The 19,954-nt window shown below is 39.0% G+C and overlaps 1 long non-coding RNA gene across 10 annotated transcripts in view; it reads left to right on the forward strand.

Moving 5' to 3' along the window:
- The window catches only part of LOC113930622, a 61,296-nt gene that overhangs the window by 12,844 nt on the left and 28,498 nt on the right, over window positions 1-19,954 (forward strand). For 8 of the 10 annotated variants that reach the window (XR_003522553.2, XR_003522546.2, XR_003522544.2 and 5 more), the window contains one exon: window positions 11,460-11,572. This is a non-coding gene — a long non-coding RNA (uncharacterized LOC113930622). Of the gene's footprint in view, window positions 1-11,002; window positions 11,148-11,459; window positions 11,573-19,954 lie in introns of all 10 variants that reach the window. The other 2 variants (XR_003522545.2, XR_003522547.2) reach the window with 1 other exon arrangement.

The following is a 19,954-nucleotide window of genomic DNA, read 5'->3' on the forward strand; positions in this document are numbered from 1 at the left end:
GTGTCCCCAGCATGCCACAGGTAGCCAGTGGTGGAGCTGTATGTGTCACACTCCAAAGATCTGAACTACCTTACTGTCCTTGAAGCACTAGATGTGGGGAGCGTATTCTTCATTGTTGGGACTTCCTGCCTTCTCATGGGGCCCTTGTCACTGTCTTCTTCCGGGACACGGGGGGCACATGTGAAGGGTTTGTTTTCAAAAGGGGATTCAGATGTGCGAGAGATGGTGTGAGGGCTGTGTAGGTCCCTTCAGTTTCTAGAAATAACCACTCTGGGTGAACTAGCCTTTATTCCAACCCCACCCCCAGCTATTCACTGTGTGCTTATCTTTGTTGGCTTTTCACCTTTCAGTATTCCCCCCCACCGTCCTGCATGATGTTTGCGTTGCACAATTTCTATGAGGTTATGTTTTTTTCTACCCCCCCAACAAAAAGGAATCACGAGAGTCAGAGTCACAACTGAAAATCCACTGCTTACAGAATGTTAGCTCAGGTGTAGGTGCACCAAGGGCTGGAGCAGCTTGCTGTGCAGATCACTGTGTCCCAGCTGGAATTCAGCATAAACATTGCATTCTGCTAGCGGATGGTACTGATAAGATTACTCTGTGTATGTATCGAGTGGAAAATAACAGGGATACCTATCAGTTAACACTTGGCGTAAATTTTATTGCTGGTAAGGTAACGGTGTCCAGATAGTTGGCATAGACTTAGTTTTGGCAAGCTATGGCCCACATGGCAGCAGCTTGTTTTTGTAAATCCGCAGTTTTGTTGGGACACAGGATCATGCTTATTCTCTATTGCCCACGGTTGCCTTTTGGGCTGCAGTAGTGCTGAGTATTTGTGATGGACTCTGTGGTCCACGGCCTGAAGCGTTATCATCTGGCCCTTCACAGAAAGTGTGTCAACTCCTGGCACAGGTTAGATGTACTATGTCTACAAATCCTTGCCTCCCCCCTCCCATTTTCTTTTCTGTAGGGCTCGAATTTACAGCTAACTAATCCTAGAAAGTACGGAATTTCATAGTGGTCAGTTTGCCTCTGGATTTCCTCCCACTCAGATTAAGTTCACCAAGAAAGCACATTCACAGATTGGGCCATACATACAGAAAGAACTGTGTTTCATATGCCTCATTGTAGTTAATCATTTATCATATATGGTGCCCCCATTCTTTTTCTTCTTTTCAGAGATAACCATTTTAAAATTTAACCATTCTTAGGTATCCAAAAAGTTAGAGCTCATGTTTCCTAATTATGACTTTACCTAATTTTAATACATCTCCCCACTCTGTAGCATGGAAGCAGCTGTAGACAATATGGAAACAAATGGGCAGGACTGTGTTCCAACAAAACATCATTTACAAAAACAGATAGCAGCCTGGAATCAGCCCGTGGGCTATAGTATGCCATCCCCACTCTACATTATACATACAAGAACAAGAGGATTTGAGGTGATCCATTAAAGCAAACATTAAGGGTAATTTTTACTCAACAGTTCGTGTGATACAGGGGCGCCTTGGTGGCTCAGAACGTTAAGCGTCTGCCTTCGACTCAGGTCATGATCCCAGGGTCCTGGGATCAAGCCCCGCATCAGGCTCCCTGCTCGGCGGGAAGCCTGCTTCTCCCTCTCCCACTCCCCCTGCTTGTGTTCCCTCTCTCACTGTGTCTCTCTCTCTCTCAAATAAATAAAAATCTAAAACACACACACACACACAATTCGTGTGATACAGTAAAAGTAACGCTGTGCTTAGTCAGCCCTCCAAAGTGGCTTGTAATCTATGCATTATGTACAAGACTTAAAAGTTATCTAAATGTTGCCTCGAGTTCTTGGTAGAGTGATAGCATTTTCATGGGGCATGTTATTACCATCCCTTAGAGGATTCTCTTCCTTGCCATAGTTTTCCTTTATTTATTTATTTTTTTGATACAGTTGACACAATGTTACATTAGTCTCAGGTGTACAACATAGTGATTTGACAAGCCTGTATGTTATGCTATGTTCACCACAAGTGTAGCTGCCATCTGTCATCATATAATGCCATTACGCTACCATTGACTGTATTCCCTGCGCTGTACCTTTTATCCCCATGACTTATTCCTGTTTAGATCACTACAGCTTTGAAGTGTTATCTTGAAATCTGGGATTGCGATACCTCCAGCTTTATTCTTTCTCAAGATTGCTTTGGCTATCTGGGGTCTTTTGTGGTTCCATACAAACTTTATTTTATTTATTTATTATTTAAAGATGTATTTATTTGTGAGAGAGAGAGAGAGCACAGGAGCGGGAGGGAGGGCCAGAGGGAGAGGAAGTGAGGGAATCCAAAGCAGACTCTGTGCTGAGCCCAGAGCCCAGGACTCAGATCTCACAAGCCTGAGATCATGAGCTGAAACCAAGAGTCGGGGCACTTAACCAATTGTGCCACCCAGGCACCCCCCCGATACGAATTTTAGTATTATTTGTTCTAGTTCTGTAAAAAATACTGTTGCTATTAATAGGGATTACAGTGAATCTGTAGATTGCTTTGGTTAGCATGGACATTTGAACTATTAATTTTTTCAATACTTGAGCATGGAATATGCTTCTGTGTGTTTGTGTCATCTTCAATTTTTTTTTAATCAACATTTCGTAGTTTTGAGAGTATAGGTCTTTCACCTCCCTGGTTACATGTATTCCTAGGTGTTTTTATTATTTTGGATGCAGTTGTAAATGGGATTGTTTTCTTAATTTCTCTTTCTGCTATTCTACAATTAGTGTATAGAAATGGAACCAATTTCTCTGTTGCTAGGGCTTTCAGTACTATGTTGAATAAAAGTAGAGAGTGGACGTCCTTGTCTTGTTTCTAATCTCAGAGGAAAAGCTCTGAGCTTTTCACCATTGAGTATGATGTTAGCTGTGGGTTTTTCATATATGGCTTTATTTATGTTGAGATATGTCCTCTCTGAACCCACTTCATTGAGAGTGTTTAATGGATGTTGAATTTTGTCAAGTGCTTTTTCTGCATTTATTGAGAGATCTTAGGATTTTTATCCTTTGTTTAGTTAATGGTGGTGTATCACATTGATTTTGCAGATACTGAACCATCCTTGCATCCCTGGAATAAATGCCACTTGATTGTGGTTAATGATCCTTTAGTGTACTGTTGAATGTGGTTTGCTATTGGCCTGTAGTTTTCTTTTTTTGTAGCTTCTTTGTCTGGTTTTGGTACAGTAGGTTTTTCTTTGTATGACTTGGAATATTTATTTCATTTTTTTTCTTATCCTTACATTATCAGCTCTAGTGTTTACCTTCTTCACCAGCATGTTTTCTACACTACTTAGGCCCATAAGTGAGTCTAATACAGAGATTACTTTAGATATAGTCACTATCCTATCCTAAGGTCAAGGTAGGAGGCTGTGATTTTGATAATTTACTGTGTCAAAACCTAAATTTCTCATTCAGGATAGGAGGAATTAATATCTAAAAATGTGATCTGGACAAAGGAACAGGTATCTCAGCCAAGTAAGTGATTATTTTGATGTGGAAGTGAGTATTTTTTTGACCTTTTGTTGTATGTATTATATTTAATGGCTTTCTTAACAATGAACCTACCTTGCATTTCCAGAAGAAAATCTTTTACTTTTCAAGGATTTTGAATTAGGTTTCCTAAATTTGCTACTTTTAATGTTATTTGTTATTTTATTTTTTTACTACTTTGTTTCGGGGTTTAACAGTTGGAGTGGCAGTCTTTGTCAGTTGTTGAAGTTAGGATCATTAAAGAAATCTTGTTGCCGTATCTTTTCTGTTTAGCAGACCTCAAACGTGTTCCACGCCATTAAATAGACTTTCATAACATCTCTTTTAAAATGGCACATAATATGCCACTGCATTAATGTAAAATTTTAATTCTTATCTAATATTTGGGCTCTTGTTCAGTTACTGCTCTTTTAATATCGTACAAATAATACTGATGTGAACCTCTCTGTAGATAAATCTCTGCACGTATCCATATTTGTTTACTAAGGTTGAATTAAATGTACACTCCCTCTAGTAATGTATGAAAATGCCTGTTTTTTCATATCCTCACCAATATGCTATTATATAGTTTTTTTAAAAAATCGGCCAATTGCAAAGGTGAAAAGTGGTCTTCCTTGATTTCTAGTTTTTATTTCTTTGGTTTCCTAGTGAGAAAGAACAGTTAAACATCTTACTGGGGACTTCAAAAATCAAAATCAAAAATGATTTTCTTTTTTCACACAGATTTTGAATCTACCATAGGTTGTAGCTCTTTTCCCCAATTTGGTGTGGAAGTTGTTTTTTATTCTATTTTATTTACTTTTATTCAAGTATAATTAAACATACGGTGTTATTAGTTTCGGGTATACAATATAATGACTCAGCAATTCTGTACATTGCTCAGTGCTCCTCATGGTGAGTGTTCTCTTAATCTCCTTCACACATTTCACCCATATCCCCACCCACCTCCCCTATGGCAACCACCAGTTTTGTTCTCTATATTTGTAAGTGTTTAGTGTTTTTGTTGTTTGTCTACTCTCACTACTTTTATTCAGTATAGTACTGGAAGTCCTAGCCACCACAGCAGTCAGCCAAGAAAAAGAAATAAAAAGCATCCAAATGGGTAAAGATGAAGTTAAACTGTCACAATTTGCAGATGACCTATTATACATGGAAAAAAGACAACCCTATAGTCTTCACCAAAAAGCTATCTGAATAAATGAATGTAGTAAAGTTGCAGCAGGAGTTTGTGGGTCTTCATGTTAGGATTGTGCCATTTATGTAACAGAGCTACTCTTTCTGCTTAGCTTTTGTGTCTTATTTCTCCCATTACATATTGGCTTGCCTGTTTTATCTTTTTTAATCCTCACATTTGTAGCTTACTCATCAGTTCTGCTTACTTCAGGCTTTACCTTCATCGTTTAAGTTTTACTTGCCTGTGGCCCTCGTGGCCTCACCTCTGCATCGCGTTTGCTTGCTCTGTGTCCTCTCAGTTTCAGTTTCCTTTGCTACTATGATGATTTTAAGAGCCCACGTCTAATACTGAGAACACAAATTTTATTAGGCCTGACTTAGCTTAGTTATATATGCCCATAGCAGCAGTTTGTGGGTCTTCACTGTAGTGTTCTGCAATTAATAGGATTATTATACTCTGTCTCTGCTTTTTTTTTTTTTTTTAACTCTGTTTCATTTCTTCCGGCTTCTAATGCATCCATTAACAACTGGCTTCTCCATCCTTTATTTCAGGGGTTTCAATTGCAAATGCCTGTGGGGTCCAGATGGGGTAAATGCATAACATGGTTCTGATTTTTATTTTCTCCCTTTTTCTTCAGATGCTGCTTAGGGGTTTTGGCAGGGAGCTTTTCTTTTGTTTATCTACTTTGGATAGAGACCTTGGAAAAGAGATTTCTCTACTCTTAAAAACAAGAGTGCAAATTGGATGGTAAGAGCAGCTGATGCTTCTGAGAGGATTAGTAGGGAGTGTTTTGGATTGGTGTTCCATGGAACATGCACTTTTGATACAAAGGAGCAAGGCCATGATTCCTTGGCTCTTGATTGTTACCCAGTGGGAAACCTGCCCAATACTGACAGGATTTTCAGCTCTCTACAAGGAGCCTGATTTTGAGCTGCTAGTTGGCTTTTTTAAAGATTTTATTTATTTATTCATGAGAGGGAGAGAGGCAGAGGCAGAGGGAGAAGCAGGCTCCGCGTGGAGCAGGGAGCCTGACACAGGGCTCGATCCCAGGGACCCCGGGATCATGACCTGAGCCGAAGGCAGACTCTTAACCAACTGAGCCATTCAGGCGCCCCTGTTAGTTTATTTAAAAAAAAATTCCACAGGCCAACATAGCATGTTTATAAATGTTTTTATGACCTCATAGCATCTGCTTCTTCATAATTTTGGCTTATTCGTAGTGTTACCTTCTTCATGTGTGGTATTGAGAAATGGGTGTGTAGCCCTACCCATTCAACTTAACCTGGGGGTTGGCAGTTTCCCTTAGGTAGTGTTTAAAACTAGGTCACAGTTTTGAATGGAATTGTATAGATTAGACTGGGATAGATTAGGAAAGAATAGATCTGACAAAGGGTAAGTACTCTGAAATTTTAAGACACTGAGTGAAACATTGTGAGCAAACTGGCATCCTCTGGTCTGGATCCACAGCTCTAGACCCACATAATATGTCCTAAAAATCTGGTGGTTGTCGGGCTGCGGTGGGCGGGGGTAATGGGGAGTTGTTCAATGGGTATAGAGTTTCAGTTTTGCAAAATGAAAAAGTTCTGGAGATTGGTTACTCAACAATGTGACTATACTTAACAGTACTGAACTTAAAAGTGGTTGAGATGGTATAAAAAAAAATCAAACAAGAATAGTCCCATTAAACAGAAAATTTACACAGTCATCAGAATATCCTTGTGTATGTTAAATATAACACCTTCAAATTTTAAGAGTTTCATGACCATCCTTCCATTTCTGTATACCAAGGGTCTGTTCATAAACTGTGGCCCACCACTTCTTTTTTTTAACAGCCTGTGAGTGAAGATGTTTACATTTTTTAATGGTTGGGAAAAAATCAAAAGGAGAATAATATTTCGTGACATGTGAAATAGACAAAAACTCAAATTTCACATTTATTGGAACATAGCACCACATTGATGTATGTATTGTCTATGCGTGCTTTATGCTACAGTGGCAGAATAGAGTAGTTGTGACAGAAACCATATGGCCTGCAAAGCCTAAATTATTTACTACCTGGCCGTGAACAGGAAAACTTTGAGGTTGCTCTATTTCAGTAGTTACCAGATCCCTCACAAGGACCATCTTTGATGGCTTTAAATGCCTAATTAGCAGTTTTGTCATGGACTACTAGGGACTGTTATTCTATTCTAATATGTGGGGGAGAATCTCACTTCCTTTTTCCCAAATGTGACTCCCTAACAAATTCTGGAAAACTCACATTCTTGGTGAACTTCAGTTGTGGCTGGAATCCTGTTAGCAATTTCTGGTATTGTTGGCTCCTTTGTTTTCAAGAAACAGACTTCTCTTGGGCCATCCAAGCAATCTGGACCACCCACAGCTATGCATGGCCAGCCTCTAAGATAGACAAGGATCTCCTGTGAATTCAAATACAGAAAACCCTGTATTCGAGTAAAGACAGTTTAAAAAATAAAATTCAGTTTACCCTCTGAGGAAAATGTTTTGAGGATTAGAAATGGTGGTTCCAAGACTGATCTGGGAATGTTGGCAACAGGGGTTTGTATCCTACATCTAGTATGTCACCTTTAACATCTTTTTTAAAACTACAAACTGGACATAGTTAATATAAACACAATGTTTTGATATACATTGTGAAATGATTACTATAGTCAGATGCCAAACAAAGTTCTTACTTAGTTAAAATTTTCTGTGTGTGTGAGGAAAGCACCTGAAATCTACTCTCCCAGCACATTTTCAGTATTCAGTACAGTATTAATTGTAGATACCATTTCATACATCGTGTCTTAATTCCTCTTTATCTCTGCTTTTTTCTTTTTTTTTGTCTCTGCTTCCTCATATCTATTCAAGCTTTAGTTTACCTCCTAGCTTTGTATTCTGCCTCCTCATAAATTTTCAATTACTCATCATTAAACCTTGCTTATCTCTCTGGTGTCCTTAGCTGTATCTCATGTTTCCCAATTCTGTCCTTCACGGTTCAACTCCCTTGGCTGTGGGCCTCACTCTCTTTGCATTTCACAAACTTCATTGTTCAATGCAAGAATTTCAGTGGCTTAGCTCATGCCTGCTTGGGTAGTCACTTTCTGAGTCATGCAATAACACAGCACTTGGGTAGTGTATTCTACACCTGGTACGTTCTACTTTGGATGACAGGACAGGTGATATTCTAAAATTTATTGCTGTCTAGGACTGCCTTTTCTCCAGAACTACCTATGGCTGGGACAGTTTACCTTAGATGGGACAATGAGTGTGGCTACCGTTTAATTCAGATGTGTTTGTATTACATTTTTACATCTTGACCTCTAAGTAAATAATGCTCCTCATTTCATATATTCATTTCTAAAGATGCTCTGTCTATACTTTTGCAACTTGTACTTAAGTATAAATGTTGGAGGGTAACTAAGTCAAGCCAGATGCCGTAGTCTGAAGTAATGTCATAAAGCCACTTTTAAAATTTACTTTCCGATTTCAGAAGCACTCACCTATCTTTGACCTTCCTTGGCCACTTGAATTTTTGTCTGTCTGTCATTGTGATTGTATCACAACTGACGTTCACTGGATGTGTGGTCCTGCGACAATAATTTTGCCACGGTTTGAGGCTCTTAAAACATTCCAGCCAGGGTTGTGGTGGATGTATCTACTGTCTGTCCCACCACCAGGTAATAACCAGGTCTAAACAGTTCACATTCCTGCCAAAGTTCTGTTCATGTAGCCCAACTCCATACTGTTTTCTAAATTACATAGGATTTCTGGTTTTAAGAAATAAGACACAGGCTTTAGGTCAAGAAACAGGTGTTTATCACATAGATACACATAGTGAGGAAAATAGGGATTTTATAGGAATCTCAAGAACAGAGTGGCATGGGAATTCATCTATGGTGGCTCTAGGGACTTAAGCACATGGACTTAGTGGACCTTTTCCACTGTGCCATTGACTTGATTCAGCTTTCTGTTCTCCTGTCTTATCTACATTTTCCCTCATTCATCTTCCCTATGCCTGGCTTTGCCCTTACCTTGTCTTTGGTGACGCTTTTAGCTTCAGATTTCACCATTAATTACTCATTCTCATGGTTTCTTCTCAAATTTCAAAGAGTTTGAGCACATCTAATTGGCTTAGTTTATCTTTATTTGTGCAGTGCTTTTTCATGCTTAGACAGTTCCTAGGCTGCTGGCAGTGTATGGATAGATCCCACCAGCAGTACTCAGTGGAGAGGGTATAATACTGGATGATGTGAAACAAAACTTGATCTTAAAGGGCTGTGCTACAGCTGTGACAATAAACCGGTCTTTAGAAGGAAATGGGCAGGGGCACCTGGGTGGCTCAGTCGGTTAGGCGTCCCACTCTTGGTTTCGGCTCAGGTCGTGATCCCGGGGTCATGAGATGGAGCCCCGCGTCGGGCTCTGCGCTCAGCAGGGAGTCTGCCTGCGATTCCCTCTCTCCCCCTCTGCCTCCCCCCACCACGCACTCTCTCTTGCAAATAAATCTTTTTTTTAAAAAAAGAAGGAAATGGGTATATGTTTGGGAGGAACCAGAACTGCCACATTTAGTCCAATGATTCTCAGATTTGTGAATCTATTATCTATCCATGTTATTCCATGCCTGTTGGAATGGTAAACTGAGAACCATGCCTAGCCATAATAGAGACAAAACCATGCTTTCCAGTGTCAGCACCTCATGGTTATATCAGAATTTGTACATCATTGTCAGAAGAGAAACTGTCAAACCCTACTTGCTTATTTCTTTGAAGTCGCTGTAATACCAGCCACTACTGATTGCCTCAGAGTTTCACCCTAAATGGGTGCATGTCTGAGTCACAAAGGCAATTGGATAACTAGCGGCTTTGCCACAGTATAAGCTGGACTTCTAAAAAACGTTTCATCCTGGTATGTGGCAGGGATTGTGTGTGATTTTCATACTACAGTCATACCCTAACAATTTCAAATGTTTCTTTTTCTGCTGAGGGTCTGTTTCATGCAACTATATACCTGATACTAATTTCTATACTAATTTGATTCTGTTGGTCCCAAGAAATGAAGAATCACTCAGCCTGCCACGTTGGTAGGGGTTTATTGTATGTAAACATGTGGAGGATGGGGATTTAGTGGGACTCAAAATGAACAGTATTAAATATGGGAACTAACTAGATTCAAGCAGCCCTGAGGTACGTTAACGGCAGTACGTTTGGATCATTATTCTTGTGCTTCACCATTGACATCACTCAGCTGCTCTACATTGGCTGTTTCCCCTAGCTTAGTGGTTTTCTGTCACGGTTGTACTTTATAATTAACTGGGGAACTTTAAAAATAAACCAGAGCAAGATATTGTGATTTAATTGGCCTCGAGTGGCCCCAGGCACCTGCGTTTTTAAAACTCCTCACTCTTCATTCTACTTTTGCGATCAGCTGGCTTCCCCAACCTTTATTTCTCTACCTTCTGCATCCTTGTGGTACTCATGGATTGTAGTAGCTCATAAATTTGCCTTCTCTTGGCCTTCATGAACTCCCTTAGAGAAGAGGCTATGGATATGACAGCATCATTGAAGTGTTGCCAAACATTTTCTGTAGAAGTCCCAGATAGTTCATACTTTGGGCTTGTGGGCCACACAGTCTCTTCTGCAACCATTCACTTGGAGAAACAACCACAGACAATGAATGCAAAATCTGTCGGCAGCCAGATTTGACCCATTGGCTCTAGTTTGCTTACCCCTAATCTATGCCCTTCTTGTTTATAGTAAAACTTATTTATTCTTTCTCAATATTTTCTTAGCTACTATTCCCTAAGTTGTTATTAACTGAATTTAAGAAGTATTTTGTAGGGGCGCCTGGGTGACTCAGTCAGTTAAGCGGCTGACTCTTGGTTTCAACTCAGTTCATGATCTCAGGGTCCTGGGATCGAGCCCCGTGTCAGGCTCCTTGCTCAGTGGGGAGTCTGCTTGAGGATTCTCTCTCTACCTCTTCCTCCCCCCCCTGCTTGTGTGCTCTCGCTCTCTCTCGTTCTCTCTCTCGCAAATAAATCTATTACAAGAATTATTTTGTAAAATTCTGCTTTGTCTAAAAAATTCACTTGGAGATATTGTAATAGCATTTGATTTGGATGTTCATTTGGTCAGAATTAACATGTTTGCAACATTTCTTCTCCCCTTCTAAAAACATTTATTAAACTCTTTTTATATCCTGATAATCATAATTTTCATCATGTGACTCTCCAATATTTCTTATGTCATTCCTTAGTTATTTCATGCCTTATATAGCCAAAATTAGATTGTTTTCTATTAATTTTAATAAGTGGTTATTTTTCCTAGCTTATTTCAAAATGGAAGTGCTATTGTTCCTGCTTATAAAGTGAAGAGGTACTTATAAACAATTCAGATGACACAGGATATAAAAAAATATAGTCAAGATAAGCTATAATCCCATCATTCAACTAAAACCACTGTTAAACTTCTGGTATGTAAACTTCCTGAATGTGAGGCTGTCTTTGTCTAATGTTATTGAGCATTTGTTTTATCTAATTATGCCACCTGTTCAAATTCTGTACCGGTTAAGCAATTTTATGATATAATTTGGCTACAGGAAAAGAATGTTCTTCATGTGGAAACAAGTATTCTGGTTGCATTGATGGGTATGTTTACAATCTTGTAAATTAAGAAATTGGCGTGTTGAAGATTATTTACTTCTTATTATATGTCAGCTGTGGTGAATGCCCTTGTAATTTATTTTTACACTTGACTCATCTTTTCCTTACCCACTAATTTTTAGTCACAGAAGCTGCAATGAATTCTGTCATGGCCCTGAAGTATGCTTTGTTCCCATGGAAAAGAACCTAACTGAAGACTGATAGCGTGGACATGTTTCTGGCATCAGGGATGAGGGTAAGTATGCATTTGGAAGTATTAAGAGAAGATAATCTGATAATAAAAATCAACGGCTGTAGTTTGTTAGGAGAAACTCCCTCATTTTCTAACTGAACCTAGAGAATTACTTTAGACAGTTTAGAGATAGCATATAAATCTCTGAGGCACGGTTGCTGGAAGTTAGCTACAATGGGCCACCAAAGGATTTTTACACTCCTTGAAGTCCTCCAAGTAGAGAGAATTGCTTGAACTTTTTTTTAAATTTAAAATAAGAATGGCTCGGGGCGCCTCGGTGGCTCAGTCGGTTAAGCGGCTGCCTTCGGCTCAGGTCATGATCCCAGGGTCCTGGAATCGAGTCCCACATCCGGCTCCCTGCTCAGCGGAGAGCCTGCTTCTCCCTCTCCCTCTGCCTGCCACTCTGCCTACTTGTGCTCTCTCTCTATCTGTCAAATAAATAAATAAAATCTTTAAAAAAAATAAAAATAAGAATGACTCTTTTTATCTGGAACTTGATAGTAATGTCACTAATTAAAATATTACAACTGAGACCAACAGCTTAATATCTAAAAAGAACTTCTGCATCACTAAAGAAAAGTATCTTGCTGGGAACAAGTTAAGGAAACAAATGTACCGCCTTTTTTTTTCTTTTCTTCTTCTTTTTGTTTTTTGTTTGTTTGTTTGTTTGTTTTTTAGAAAGATGCCCTCTCAAAACAAAACCAAATGATTTGCCTAGCTAGGAAGATGCATTTCTAGGCACAGTGAGCCACTCTTATCCGTTAGGGAAAGTTTTCTACCGGTGTAGGGAACCGTTTGCCTGTAAAGTTCCCAGATGCCAGCCAAGGCCAGCCTTGCAAAGCAGGCCTCTTTGAGGATAGTAGTCTTAGGCTTGCTTATGTTAACTCTTTTCTGTGTACATGGGTTGAATGTATAATAAAAGGTCGAAATTAGAGCATTCTGTAATTGATCACATTCAGACCCTGTTTAAGGGAAGAGAGGGTGGGCCACTTTGGTAAGAGTGAGTTTAAATACATGATTTCTGTTCTGTTTGGGGCATGTGAAAAAATTGGAGAGTGTCTGTTTGGGACACTTGTATGTCAAAGTGTGATCTAAGCTTATGTGTAAAGTATTTGTCACAAAATCTTTGATACGCTAGCTATTTTTTTTTTTGCTTCCTTTTTTTCTCATGCTATGGTGACAGTTAACCGTGAAAAGTGTGTTAATTTTTAAAATTCCTGTGTCATTCCTTCCCCACACGTTAATTTGGAACTTGACATTCAAGGAACCATGCTTTAAGAAATAAGTCTAAGGGAATGAAATTACTGTTCTGTCGTCTCACATGAATTTAATTAGAAAACTGAAAGCTAGTTTAAAATAAACAGGCCTTTCCATTTGACAAGATTTAAAAACAGATTAACTGGCTATCTGGACATAAGTCAATTTAGGTAATCATATTTTTGCCCATTATCAGAAATTAAAGGAATTGCTGTAACCTCTTTCATGCATTTTCCTGATACAGTTAAAAATGTTGAGGGGCACGTGGGTGGCTCAGTTGGTTAAACATCCAGCTCTTGGTTTTGGCTGAGGTCATGATCTCGAGGTCCTGGGATTGAGCCTGCTTGTCTCCCCGTCTCTCAGCCCCTCCCCCCCACACTCTTTCTCTCTCTCTCTCGCTCTCTCAAATAAATAAATCTTTTTAAAAATGTTGAAGTCTGCACACCAAAATGTTCACATTAGTTATCTTTTGAGGCAGGTTTAGGTAAGTAATTGTTATTTTGGGGGAGAGGTGTTTTGGTTTCCTTGATTTTCTTTTTCTTAATGAAAATATACTATGTTGAGAAAAAGTGAATAATTAATTTGGTAGTTTAACAAACTACTCTGACACCACCTGGCTGTCCTGCAATTCAGTTCCCTTCTGAGGCTAACTACCCCAAGTTAATGCCACATCCCACAAGTTAAGGGGCAGAGCCTTCCTGAAAACTGCCTTCCCTTCAGCAAGTCTTAGGTCCATCTGTATTTCTGACTAACTAGCTAAATTCAGTGGTTCCCACAACCATCTCAAGTTTGTTAATTTGCTAGAACAATTTCCATAACTCCCTGAAAGCACTATACTTACAGTTTCAGTATAAAGGATACAGCTCAGGAACAGCCAAATGAAAGAGATACACAGGACAAGTCTTGGGGGGGGGGGTTAGATAAGGAGCTTCTATGCTCTCTCGCCTTGGACTCGGGTAACGTCGCCTTTTTGGCACATCAGTGTGTTCACCAGTCAGGAAACTCCTGTTGTGTGGTGTGGGTGTCCAGAGTTTTATCGGGGATCTTATTATGTCATTGGCCACTTGATTAAGTTCAGTCTCCAGCCCTTCTCTCCCTAGAGGTCTAGGGGCTGGGGCTGAAAGTTTCAGCCTTCTAATCCTATGCTTGCTCTCTCTGGCATGGCCATCCCTTCTCCGTGGAAACTATCCTAGGGCCCACCTTGAGTCATCTCGTCAGCATAAACTCAGGTGTGGTCCAAAGGGGCGTCTTATGAATAACAAAAGAAAACTCCTTTTCGCTCGGTGGTTTTTTGGAGCTCCATGCTACCAACAGGGGACAAAACCCAGATTTATTACACAGTTTTATATTTTGCCTCTGGTTTTGTAAGGTTTTTGTTATGAGGAGCAAAAGTGGTAGATCCAATGAGGGGATCATGATTTGCAAGGCTACAGAGGATAGTGGGCAGTAAGGGAGGTAGGGATTTTGGTGGAAATCTGTCAAAGGAACTGGTGAGTGGCTATGCCTCTCTGGGATGAGAACTAGAAAGCCATCAGGAAATGGAGGCTTCTGGAAAAACCCTCTCTGTTTCTTTATTGGCCATATTTGGTCTGCATTTCTGCTCTATCATCACCTTGCCTCTGATTGTTTTTGTTCCCTCCTTCTATGTCCTTCTTCACCCTAGAGCTTTTGCTGACTTGTAGGGTTTTTTTTTAATTAATTGTATTTTTTTTATTTTAATTCCAGGATAATTAACATATAGTGTTGTATGAGTTTCAAGTGTACCATATCGTGATTCAACAACTCTATATATTCATTACTCAGTGCTCATCAAGATAAGTGTACGCTTAATCCCCTTCACTTATTTCATCCATCCCCCACCCACCTCCCTTCTGGTAACTATCAGTTTGTTCTCTATAGTTTAAAGAGTCTGTTTTTTGCCTGTCTCTTTTTTCCTCCCTTTTCATTTCTTTTGTTTCTTAAATTCCACATATGAGTGAAATCTTACGGTATTTGTCTTTCTCTGACTTATTTTACTTAGCAGTATACTCTCTAGCTCCATCCACGTTGTTGCAGATAGCAAACTTTCATTCTTTTTTATGGCTGAATAATATTCCTTTGTCTATATATACAGCATCTTCTTTATTCACCTATAGATGGACAATCGGGCTGTTTCGATAATTTGGCTATTGTAAATATGCTGCAGTAAACATTAGGGGTACATATATCCTCTGGAATTAGTGTTCTCATATTCTTTGGGTAAGTACCCAGTAGTGCAATTACTGGATCATAGGGTAATTCTATTTTTAATTTTTTGAAGAACCTCCATATTGTTTTCCAGAGCAGCTGCACCAGTTTGCATTCCCACCAGCAGTGCATGAGGATTCCTTTTCCCCCACATGTTTGCCAACACTGTTTCTTGTGTTTTTGATTTTAGCCATTCTGACAGGTTTGAGGTGGTATCTCATTGTAGTTTTGATTTGCATTTCCCTGATGATGTGTGGTGTTGAGCATCTTTTCACGTGTCTGTTGGCCATCTGTATGTCTTTGGAGAAATGTGTGTTCATGTCTTCTGCCCGTTTTCTGATTGGATTATTGTGTGTATGTGTGTGTTGAGTTGTAGAAGTTCTTTATATATTTTGGATTCTAACCCTTTATCAGGTGCATTTCTATACACTAATAATGAAGCAGCAGAAACAAGAATTAAGAAAACAGTCCCATTTACAACTGCACCCAAAATAACAAACACCTAGGAATAAACGTAACCAGGGAGGTGAAAGACCTACACTCTAAAAACTATAAAACACTGATGAAAGTAATTGAAGACGACACAAACAAATGGAAAGATACTCCATACTCATGGATTGGAAGAACATATATTGTTAAAGTGTCCATACTGCCCAAAGTAATGTACAGATTCAGTCCTTATCAAAATGCCACCAGCATTTCTCACAGAGCTAGAACAAACAATCCTAAAATTTGCATGGGACCACAAAAGACCCTGAATAGCCAAAGTGCTTTAATCTTGAAAAAGAAAAAGCTGTGGGGTGCCTGGGTGGCTCAGACGGTTAAGCGTCTGCCTTTGGCTCGGGTCATGATCCCAGGGTCCTGGGATCGAGCCCCGTATCGGGCTCCCTGCTGAGCAGAGAGCCTGCTTCTCCCTCTCCCTCTTCCTGCCGCTCCCCCTGCTTGTACTCTCTCTCTCTCTAAAATTAAAAAAAAAAAAATCTTAAGAAAAAGCTGTGGAGGTATCACAATTCCAGAGTTTCAAGTTATACTATCAAGCTGTAGTAATCAAAACAGTATGGTACTGACACAAAAATAGACACATAGTTCAGTGGGACAGGATAGAAAGCCCAGAAACAAACCCACGATTATATGGTCAATTAACCTTCAGCCAAGGAGGCAAGAATATGGAGTGGGAAAAAGTCTCTTCAACAAATGGTGCCGGGAAAACTGGACCACTTTCTTACACCATACTCAAAAGTGAACTCAAAATGTATTAAGGCCCTAAATGTGAGATCTCAAACCATAAAAGTCCTGGAATAGAGCTCAAGCAGTAATTTCTCTAACATCGGCCATAGCAACATTTTTCTAGATATGTCTTGTTGGGCAAGGAAAGCAAAAGCAAAAATAAATGATTGGGACTAATCACAATAAAAAGCATCTGCAGAGCAAAGGAAACAAAACTAAAAGACAGCCTACTGAATGGGAGAAGATAATTTTCAAATGACGTATCCAATGAAGGGTTAGTATCCAAAATACTCATGGTTTCTGCTTCCTCATGAACTAGGTCCAGTTCTAGTTCTTACTTGGCTATGCATATTTAAAACTTGAGTGCTTAGGAATTGTCAGCCTTTCATCCTGACTGGCTCTTTCTTAGGCTAGTCAGCTGGGGGTTGGGAGTACTAGTGTTGGGCTTAGAAGACAGAGAGACTTCCCTTAGGATCCAAGGGAAGACAGGCTTGGAAATCACTTCTAAAACAACATTAAAATGTTTCTCTTTATAAAGAGTACTTAAAACATTAAGGATATTAAGGGTATCAGTCCTTTTCGTAATACCGAAAGCAGAATTCTTTTTTTTTTTTAAGATATTTATTTGAGAGAGAGAGAGAGGGAGAGCTTAGGTCGCGTGCACAAGCAGGGGGGAGGGGCAGAGGGAGAGGATGAAGCAGGCTCCCTGCGGAATCACGTGGGGCCCGATCCCAAGATCCCGGGATCATGACCTGAGCCAAAGGCACACACAACCACTTAAACCAACTGAGCCACCTAGGTAACCCAAAGCAAAATTCTTTTTTTTTTTTTCTTTTTCTTTTTTTTTTAAAGCAAAATTCTTAATATGAAAGATTGGTAAATGTCTTGACATAAAATTTAATCAAGTTTAAAGTACTTAAATAAGTGTTTGACTTTGGATTTATTTTTAGAAAGGAATTCTAAATGCCAAGACTGACTGACTATGTTTGCTTATGTATTTTTTCTATCCTTCCAAAGTCTTCTAATATTTAATCTTTTTTTAAAAATTTTTATTTATTTGACAGAGACATAGCAAGAGAGGGAACAACAAGCAGGGGGAGTGGGAGAGGGGGAAGCAGGCTTCCCGCGGAGCAGGGAGCCCGATGTGGGGCTCGATCCCAGCACCTGGGACCATGACCTGAGCTGAAGGCAGGTGCTTAACTAATGAGCCATCCAGGTGCCCCCTAATATTTAATCTTTTTTTTAAGTGAAAAGGATTTGCTTTTTTCTCTCAATTGTTTATTCCTTTTGTTAATTAATCCATCCTTTGCTCACTGGTTTATAAATGCACCTTTATCTTTTTATGTCTTCAAACATAGAAGCCATAAAATAAGATTGATAAATGCAGCTGTATAAATAAAATACTTCATGTCAAAAAGCACTGTAAATGAATTTGAAAGAAAAATGAAATACTTGGAAAAATATCTGCAGCACATTATTAAGTTTTGATCTCCATTAATATATGAAAAGCTTCTAAATAAAAACAAGAGACTGTAGTTCAAAATGAACAATGGGCATGAACAGACAGTTCATAGAAAAACAAATGACACCCAAACCTTTGTGAAAGAATGCTGAAGCTCATTTATAAGAGAAATGTGAAATAAAACTACAGAAAGTTAACATTTGAGAACTTTGTTGGAAGGACTGTGGGAAAACTGGCATTCATAGAATGTTTGTTGTACTACAAAATAGTGTATGATCCTTATAGAGGGCACTTTGGAGATATTTATCAAAATTATAGTTGCCTTTATTCTTTGAGTTAATGATCCCTCTTTAGAAATTATCCTACATATCTGAAAATGTGAAACAAATTGCCTATGTAACATTGAAGAGTGTTTTATAATAGCAAAAGATTGGAAACCACCCAGGGGCCCATCAGTGTGAAACTAGTTAAACTGATACATTGACACAACAGAATACTACTAGGTTACTGTAAAAATGAATGAGGAAGCAGTGATATGTTTTTAAGTGAAACTAGTGAAATATACATGCTTTATGTTTAGAAAAAAAAACATGGGTAATATAAAAGTGGTTACCTCTTGGTGCTGGGGGAATGGGGCATTCAGGGATAAGGGCAAGAATTTTCTATATATAATTTTTTGGTGGGGGAAGGTAGCAGAATATGTTTGGAAGGTTCCAGTGACAAAATACACCTTTAATTTTTACTCTTTTATATATTTGTGTAAATTTCTAAGTGTATTGTGTTCACTGATCTGTTGATTTCTTTTACCTACTGGTCTTTAAACTATGTTTTAATACGTGTTTTTGAAAAACAATTGTGGTAGTGTTCACTCATTTGTTCTTTTGATTAGCTTTTTGTTCAACTTGTATTAATTAAATGCCTCCCATGCCATGGCTACTGAACATAGAGTTATGCACGTAGTAATTTCTAGATTTTCTCAGGGAGTTCAGTATGCTAGGGGAAGTGTAGGGTATGTAGGAAGGTTGCCTGACAGTACAGAAGATAGGAAGCCAAGGTAGGAGGGAGAGGAAGACTTTGAAACACTGGACCTCGGGGGAATTTTCACCAAAATGGCATCCTAAGGCAGGATCCCACTTTGGGAATAACTAACCAGGCTAACATTGGTATATCTTGTTCTCTGAAGGACTTTTGGTATTGTCACAACGGACTTAGCACTATATATATATCTCCACAGGATAATATTTTTAGGGCTTAAGTTGCAACTCTTAGAGGTTCCAAGGGACCTAATTTTGTACATTGGGTGTTCTGCTAAAATTACTGTAATTTTGCATAAGGAATCATGTGACCTAATTTTGTACATTGGGTGTTCTGCTAAAATTACTGTAATTTTGCATAAGGAATCATGTCACTCATAAATGTAGCCCTTTTCATGATGTCCCTAGATAAAATTTTGTCCATTTTTATTTCATGTTAAGCTGTTGGTCGTCATCCATTCCTTTCTCTTGGAGTCATGGTACTTTGGTGGCCTGGAGTGATTTCCAGATTATTTTTCATTTTGTAGAAACTTAAAAATCTGTTGACATAGTGTTAAGTGTCTGACTTAAGTTCTGCTTGGGCATTTCTTTGACCCAGAATGGCCCCTCTGACATAGGCCAAATACAGTGATCCCAAGGGGTCAGTATATCTTGTAGTAATTTTAGTGAATGATCTTTAATTGGTAATTTGATACTTTGGGATTGATTATTTCTAGTTACGAGACTACACAATATGTCAGTAACTGGGATTGAATAATTGTTATATCTTATTATATAAGCATTGCACCCTGGATCTGAAATTACATTGTTATAATGTAGGCTATAGACTTAGCCACTTTCAACAAGTTGTATGAACCTCTTAAAACCAATGAATTTCTGCCAGAGTCATGGAGGTCAAAGGTGTATTTTAGAATACACCTTAGGAGTCCACTAAGCATTAACACTTGACTCTAGTTAGGTTGGAATTACATAAGGCAGCCTGCCATCTTACTTTGGTGTATTTTCCTATAACCCCTGGCTGATTTGGCAGCCTAGTGGCAGTTTGGTTGCTGTTGCTGATACATAAACTTCTTGCTGATGTATACAAGGATTTGTGCATCTGTAGACAGGATTTTTGTCCTTTTAGAATGTTGTGATTCCAACTCTTAAAACTGGCACGTAGTAGATGCTCATTAAATG

The sequence above is a fragment of the Zalophus californianus genome, chromosome X, assembly GCF_009762305.2.
Source record: "Zalophus californianus isolate mZalCal1 chromosome X, mZalCal1.pri.v2, whole genome shotgun sequence".
In the NCBI taxonomy this organism is placed as follows: domain Eukaryota; kingdom Metazoa; phylum Chordata; class Mammalia; order Carnivora; family Otariidae; genus Zalophus; species Zalophus californianus.